Raw genomic sequence first — 8533 nt, 5'->3', positions numbered from 1 at the left:
ACAAGTTGAGGATATGATTCTAATTTGGTGCCTTTTCCCAGCATATTTTTCATATTTACTGAGGGGAGGGGTGAGCCCACCCCACAAAGTGCTATGTGATCAGAGGACAACTTACAGGAGTCAGTTCTCTCCTTTTACCATGTGGACCCCAGAGGTTGAACTCAGGTCATCAGGCTGGCAGGACAGTTACAGCCCAGTCTTTCTCTGAAGAGCCTTTCTCTGCTGTGGGCCCTCATCCAGACTCCAGCTGTTGGCATCCATTACTGTGGGTACAATGCCCTGTATATAGATGGCTTAACTGAGTGAGTGTGAATAATCTCTTGTCTTTGGGGACACCTCTCAGACCCAGCACACTATTCCTTTGAGTCTCTGTCATGCTGTGCCTCCAGTGGAATTCATAACGACTGGTTAATCCCAGTCCCAGAAGACTCTGTTCTTCCCTGAACTCAGATCTTCCTACCAAGCATCAGAGCAAGTGTTTCCTTTGTATCTCTTTTGCCAATCTGAGAGAGGACTATACCTCACAGTACCTCTATACTTAGCACATCTACTATCCATCCATCCATCCATCCATCCATATCCATCCATCAATCCATCCATCCTTCCCATCCATCCATCCATCCATCTACCCATATATCCATCCATATCCATCTATCCATCCATCCATCCATCCATATCCATCCATCAATCCATCCATCCCTCCATCCATCCATCCATCTACCCATATATCCATCCCATATCCATCTATCCATCCATCCATCAATCCATCCATCCATCCATCCATCAATCCATCCATCCATCCATCCACCAATCCATCCATCCATATCCATCCATCCATCCATCCATATCCATCCATCCATCCATCCATCCATCCATATCCTTCCATCCCATCCATTCACCCATACATCCATATCCATCCATCCATCCATCCATCCATCTATATCCATCCATATCCATCCATCCATCCATCCATCCATCCATATCCTTCCATCCATCCATTCACCCATCCATCCATATCCATCCATCCCACCATCCATCCATCCATCCATCCATCTATATCCATCCATTCACCCATCTATCCATCCATATCCATCCATACATCCATACATCCATCTATCCATCCATCCATATCCATCCATCCATCTATATCCATCCATCCATCCATCCATATCCATCCATCCACCCATATCCATCCATCCACCCACACATCCATCCATCCATATCATCCATTCACCCATCCATCCATCTATATCCATCCATATCCATCCATCCATTTATTTATACACACATCCTTCTATACATACACATAACTCTCTATCCATCAGTTCACTCATCTCTCTGTAATAGACATTTTTCCATCCATATATTCATTCATACATGCATACATACTGTTTGGGAGTAGACAAAAGGAACTTGTGCTGCTATTTGACTTCAGACTCCTTTTTACCTAAGCTGATCAATTCCCTTTCTAAGCAACAATAATCACCCAAAACATAATGCTCGTTTCTAACAACAGGAAGAACAAATGAATTTGATTGGTTTGGCAAAGATACATTCAATTTCAGTTGACAATGATGGAGCATTGGGAAAGTCTCTAATCCCCCAGTTCTGACTGGGTAAAAATTTCAACTGTACCTTGACTCAGATGCTTTTGGGATTTACACCTATAAAACCCTTCAGTACTACTCAGATCTGGCCTAAGAAATAGGCTCCTGAGTCCTTGTCTAGTGGCCCTGGTCCATTAGTGACCCCACTTTTGTGGGTGGGGAATAATAAAAGGACTTTGTTTCATGATCCCACTAGTGTATTCTCTCCCTTTCTTGTGGCATACAATGGACGTGGTGTAACAATATGTATGTATATCTCTCGGTCCATCCATCTGTCCATCGTTCATGAATCTCAGCAATGTCAGAGCAACTGCATCTACTTGATTATCTATGTATTTTACCACCCATAACAAACAGCAACTATTTATCTGTCTTGCATAAAAAATAATGAATAGGCCAGGCAGTGGTGGCGCATGCCTTTAATCCCAGCGCTTGGAAGGCAAGGCAGGAGGATTTCTGAGTTTGAGGCCAGCCTGGTGTACAGAGTGAGTTCCAGGTCAGCCAGGGCTACACAGAGAAAACCCTGTCTCAAAAAGCCAAATAAATAAATAAATAAATAAAAATAATGACTAGAAACTCATTTTCTTACATTTTCGAAACAGAGAGAAGAGAGAGGGGTTAGTTCACTGAGTGTAACCTTTGTTAAGGATTGAGCAGAACAGCTGCCTGGGGCTGGACTCTCTCACTGACACCACCACATTCCAAGCTGCAGAATCATCGGAGACAGTCCTCTTTTACCGGGGAGGAGGAGGAGATAATGGCCTGAGGTTACATAGTTGTTGAGGTTACATAGAACCAGATACTGGACCCAAAGAAGTGGCCACACGTATCTTCATTTAAGTCCTCATCTCCACAGGACATCTGGGATTCCCTCTATGCTTGGCTCTCAAGGCCTATGTGTGTGATTTTACATGGTAGGCAAATAATGAGACTCAAAATTTAGAGCCTGAGTTTGTGTCATCCCTTTCCACAGGAAACCTGCTGACCTCCAGCCCTCTGTTCCAGGGTAAACCTCTGTACCGACTCCAGCTCCTTCCTTACTTTTCCAAGTTCCAGAACTTTAGACACTGACGTGGTATACTAAAGGCTTGGCAAATGTTTGTTGAATGACTAAAGGGGAGGGAGGGATGACAGAAGGGGGAATCAGGTGACAAAGAAAGGTTACGTCAGGAAAAGCTCTTGGAGACAGGGCTGGCCTTCCTCTTTCCTCAGACACCTAGACTGTGAATCCATAAACATCCACCGAGCTACGAATAATCTGGCGCTGCCTTCTCAGAACCTCGGTCCAGCAGGGAGAATATCTACAGGACACAGAAGAGTTGGGGAACAGGTCTGGAGACCTTGGAAAGATACAAGGGTGTGCCAGAGTAGTAGAAGCCGTGATCCTCCTACCCCCTAGTCCCCCCAATCCCCCCAATCCCCCAACTCCCCCAACCCCCACCATGAAGGAGAGATCTGCTCCAGCCAGGTAGAGCCAATGAAGGTTTTAGCGAAGAAAGACGTTTAGTTCAAGTCATCAATGCTGAATGGATGGGTAGTGGGGAAGGGTGGTTCAGGCCACAGCAAGAGTATGTGGGGAAAGCCAGCTTCAGGTACTTAGCAGCTGTGAAAACTCAGGATTACTTTGCTGTAGCTGCCTGTAACAAAACACAGCCCAGTTATATTAAAGGGGCGCACACCTATGCTCTTACAGTTCTGGAGATGAGACAGGGACAAGGGATCTGGTCTAGAGGACTTCCTTCCTTCTGTGGGGTTTCAGGATGAATTCTTTCTTTGTGGGTTTCTTCCTTCCTTCCTTCCTTCCTTCCTTCCTTCCTTCCTTCCTTCCTTCCTTCCTTCCTTCCTTCCTTCCTTCCTTCCTTCTTTCTTTCTTTTCTTTCTTTTCTTTCTTTCCTTTCTTTCTTTTCTTTCTTTCTTTCTTTCTTTCTTCTTTCTTTCTTTCTTTCTCCCCAGCTATGACACCTCTACCACACTTGATGTTTACAGTTCCATTCCTATCTTCTCTAGGCCATTATACCATATCCTGTCCAGACAGCTGAGATGGACCTGGGTGGGGCAAGGAGACTTAGCCTTAGGCCCTGGAGACTATGACTGCGTAACATATACATATGCAGTGTCTTGGGGTTTCTGTTGCTATGATGAAGTCCAATAACCAAAGCAACTTGGAAAGGAAAAGGTTTATTTGGCTTATTTTTTTCATATCACTAGATGCCAACTTTGTCACCAAAGGGTAAACTGAGGGCAGCTGGTTGATGGAGGTGGTTCCAGATACCTCCAGGAACCATTGGCCTATGGCAGCCAGCAGTTAGAGAAAAGATCACAGGGTGTGTGTGTCTCACACACACACACACACACACACCACACACACACAGAATGGCTGAAACAAAGACAAGTTTCAGCAAGTTGTTTCTTTTCTTAACCCCTTTTTTATACCTCTTGAGACAAAGTTTTTTTTTTTTTCTTTTGGGAAGAAACTTACCTCATAGTCTAAAGTTACATATTTTCTAGAGATGATCACCACAAAACCTTATTATTCAAAAACAGATTAAAATCATTACACTAAAGAAAACTACAACAGGGACATTAAATCTGTCTCAAACAATCTGTGAGATGGTTGACCAGGTTGAGATTTTTTTTCTCTAACTCTCTCCCGGGGAGGCCTTTCCTCCAGCCACTCCCAGCCCTGGGGGGTGGAGGGAGGGGTCACTGGCCCACTCCACAGTTTCTAGCTCAGTAGGATAAAGGAGAGGAGTCACTGCCATTGCTATTCTAACAAATTTTCCAGAGGCTGTCACTGCTGCGGTAGCTGGAAATCCCTCCTAGAGGCTCTGCTTTCTTCTATTTATATGATTTCTCTGATAAAATGGATTCTACAGTGAAAAGGGAAAGGGCTAGATGTGGAACTATGCTAATGGAGTGCTTGCCTGGCACATGTGAAACACTGGGTTCCATTCCCAGTATGACTTAAACTGAAAGATGTGAGGTACATCTTCAGTCCCAGCACTCGATGGCTATAAGCAGAACAGTAAGAAGCTCACGATCATCCTTACCTACACAGTGAGTTGAAGGCTAGCCTGAGCTACATGATGCTTTCAGTAGGCCAACAGAGATGACCTTTATAGCCCACACACTTCATAGATGGGATTTTAAAGGCAGAGAAACCACATCCTGGTATCTTGCTGGGTAGCTGCAGGGGTCTGCACAGAAGTAAGCAGACTGAAGAAAAGAAAATTTTAACATAAGCTAAAATAAACAGTTAGCTGGAGGAAGTTCGGAATGGATAGGCAGTTCAGCAGAAGCTGAGACAAGATAGATAGGACATACTGACCTTTGGGTTTTAGAGTTGGAAAAATTTCTCCATCAAGGAGATCAAATTCTAGTTAAACCTGAAATGGACTCAGCAAGAATACAAGATGGAGGAGCCTTTGCATCTTCTTGCCCCTGTCACAGGAAAAAAAAAAAAATATATATATATATAATATATATATATACATACATATATATTAAATACTAAACCAGATCTCCTTTAAAGGTTTCCCTAGGTGTAATAGGCCATAGGTCTACAATGTTACTGTGTCTTCATTTATTAAGTGGGCACAATAGTAATTCCTAACTCAGATAAAAATACTAAGTCTGTGGTGATTAATATCGAATTGTGAACTTGACAGGATCTACAGTCACCTAGAAGACATCTGTGAGTACCACTGTGAAGTACTTTCTAGAAGACATCTGTGAGTACCACTGTGAAGTACGTTCTAGACTAGGATAACTGAGGTAGTTAAATGATCCCTTTCTTTCTTTCTTTCTTTCTTTCTTTCTTTCTTTCTTTCTTTCTTTCTTTCTTTCTTTCTTAAGTTGGTTGTCTTAGATATTTCATCAGATCAAGGTACAAGGTAATTAATACAGAGTCCAAGGCTGGGTAACAATAGCTGCTAATGTTTGATATATAGAGACTATAAGCATAGTTAGGAACCTGGGTGGGAGTGGGGCATACATTTTAGTCCCAGCACTCTAGAATCAAACAGATGGATCTTGGTGAACTCATGGCTAGCCCTAATCTATTAAGTTTCAGGCCAGCCAGAGCATTGTGAGACCCTGGGGGGGGGGGGGGGAGAGAGGGGGGGGAGAGGGAGGGAGGGGGGGAGGGAAAGGGGGGGGGGAAGAGGGAGAACAAGCACCAAAACAAAAAGTGGCTCAGGTCTAAAGTAGAATCCATTCACAAGTAGCTGTTGCTGTTACAAGGTAAAGGCCCAAAGACCATGGCCAAAGTTAGAACTGAGAGTCTGTAGTGGGCTGGAGAGATGGTTCTCGGGGCAAAGAGGACTGACTGCTCTTCTATAGGTCTTGAGTTCAACTCCCAGCAGTAACGTTGTGGCTAACTACCATCTGTAATTGTTTCTGATGTATTCTGGTATATCTTAAAATGAACGAATGAATGAACAAATGAAAGAAAGGAAGAAAGGAAAGAGAAGAGAAGGGAAGGGAAGGAAAGAGAAGGGAAGAGAAGAGAAGAGAAGAGAAGAGAAGAGAAGAGAAGAGAAGAGAAGAGAAGAGAAGAGAAGAGAAGAGAAGAGAAGAGAAGAGGAGTCTGTAATAAGCCAGCTGGTAACCGTGACTGCCTGAGGAGAAGCATTTCTCACAGAGCAGCCCTAATGCATAGTACAGGGAAAATTTGAAGATAGAGAACATAGAAAAACTACAATCTGTTCAGGGATTGCAAGGGAAAGCAAGCAGATGAGCCGCTTAACAAGGGCCAAGAACACGTAGTTAGCTGGGGCCTTTTGACCGGGAGTTTCTAGAACAGGGTTGGGTGTTTTTCCTCTTTTCCAAGGCACCTTTCACAGCAGGAGGTAGAAACTAAAGCTGGTTTCAGCCAAGACAAGATGAAGAAAACTTTGCTATTACATTTCTCTCTGCCATGCTACAGTGGCATCTTGATTTTAGAGCCCAGCTAGAAAAAATTGCTTGGGAATCAGGCCATAGGAGGTGGAAGAGAAGGAGAACCCTAGCAGAAGCCTGCACTCCCACTCTCCGTAGCCATTTGACACCACTTTACAGGCTATGTGGTTTTTGACTCAGAATCTCTCTGTGCTTTGTCTTCAACACATCCGTCATCCCAGCCCTCTGGAGTCAGAGGCAGGAAGATCAGGAATCCAAAGTCATCCTTGATTACCTTGCTAGTTTGAGGACAGTCTGGGTTATCAGGGACCATTTGAAACAAAACATATTTTTTTAAAAAAAGTGCAAAGCCGGGCAGTGGTGGCGCACGCCTGTAATCCCAGCACTTGGGAGGCAGAGGCAGGCGATTTCTGAGTTCGAGGCCAACCTGGTCTACAGAGTGAGTTCCAGGACAGCCAGGGCTACACAGAGAAACCCTGCCTCAGAAAACAAAAACAAAAACAAAAACAAAACAAAGTGCAAATTGGGAAAAAAAAGAAAGAAAAAGAAAAAAATCAAAACCAAATTCTTAATCTCACCTCCACCTTGGTGATTGTTTTGATCTTGAAAAGTATATGTGGTTGGTTGTAAACTTAAGAGGTGCTGATGCTGAACATATTCCTGTTAGCATTCTGTCTAAGCTCCACACCACAGTTACCTGGCAACAGCCACGTAGGCTCGCCCACTATAAAAGGGGCTGCTTGACCCCCCCCCCCTCCTTCCTCTCTTGCTTCTCTCTTACCTCTTGCCCTCTTGCTCCCACCCCCTCTCCCCATTCCCTTCCCCCCTCTCTCCATGTGGTCAGGGCCAGCCTCTACTTCTCTACTCTCTCCCTCTCTCTGCCTTTCTCTGCCTCTACTACCCCCTTAACTCCCCTCCTCATACCCTGAATAAACTCTACTGTGTACTATACCAGTCATGTGGCTGTTCCCTCAGGGGTCAGGGATGCCTTGGCATGGGCCTGTTGAGGCACCCCCTTCCCCCCACACCTCACCACACCCCATAGATCATATCTTATACCACTTTATCTTTTTATAAACACATCATGATATTCCTGCATGGATGCTGAGGCAAAATATTGGTATCCACAGGGCATGACTGGCTGCCACGTTGGTTGTTCCCCTCCATTTTGTCACCTGAGAAAGGAGATATCTCAGAGATCCCTGAAACATAAGGTGGAAGATTGAGCCCAGTCACTCCTACCAGCTTGCTGGGCTTTGATTTCTCCTAGACTGGACCTTCAGGGTCCCCAGAAGGGCAAAGCTTAGTGGCCTGTGCTGCAGGAGCCCAGATCCTCATGTTTGCCCCTCTCCTGGGGACATTTGCCTGTTCCAGGAATCTTCCCACCTGGTAGAGGGTTTTATCTACAAAAACCATCAGTCAAGTTGCCTCACCAGTCGACCCTCTAGATGCTTCCAATGCTTCCCCCAGGGCCATTTAAGTGCAAAACAGGCTCTGTCCACAGCAAAGTAGTGCAGAGGTTGAGCAGGGTGTAGGAGGTTCTTGTGCTCACCTATAAGCATCAGGGAAACCAGGAATGTTAAACAGCTAGGGCTGTCTCTTCAAAGTGAGAGAGGTCTAACCAGTTTTCTGCCCAGAAGGCTAGAGTCCGAGGGGTGGCTAACAATACCCTGATGCTCTTTGCCCTAGCTGTGTGACTTGACCACACCATAGCTGTGTGACTTGACCACACCAGATCCTCCCCCCAGACCCTTCCGATGTCACATGTAGTCAATCTCCAATACTTGTCTTTATGGATGATGTCAAAAGTACTTCTACAAAGAATTTCAATGCAGTCGTGTCATGCGCGTTATTGGGCACACAGGATTATGGTAATTAATCACCAGGAAGCTTTCCCCATCAACTCCAACTGTGCTGTACTTAAATATGCCTAAAATAAATAAACTACCAGGTGTCAAAGTTTGAACTAGGCTACTGAGTCTTGTTGACCTGGACTTTCTTCTGGCTTCTCAAGGATCTTTGATCCA

The sequence above is a fragment of the Apodemus sylvaticus genome, chromosome 3, assembly GCF_947179515.1.
Source record: "Apodemus sylvaticus chromosome 3, mApoSyl1.1, whole genome shotgun sequence".
Lineage (NCBI taxonomy): Eukaryota > Metazoa > Chordata > Mammalia > Rodentia > Muridae > Apodemus > Apodemus sylvaticus.
The sequence above is the reverse complement of the archived record's forward strand: the minus strand, read 5'-3'. Positions refer to the sequence as shown.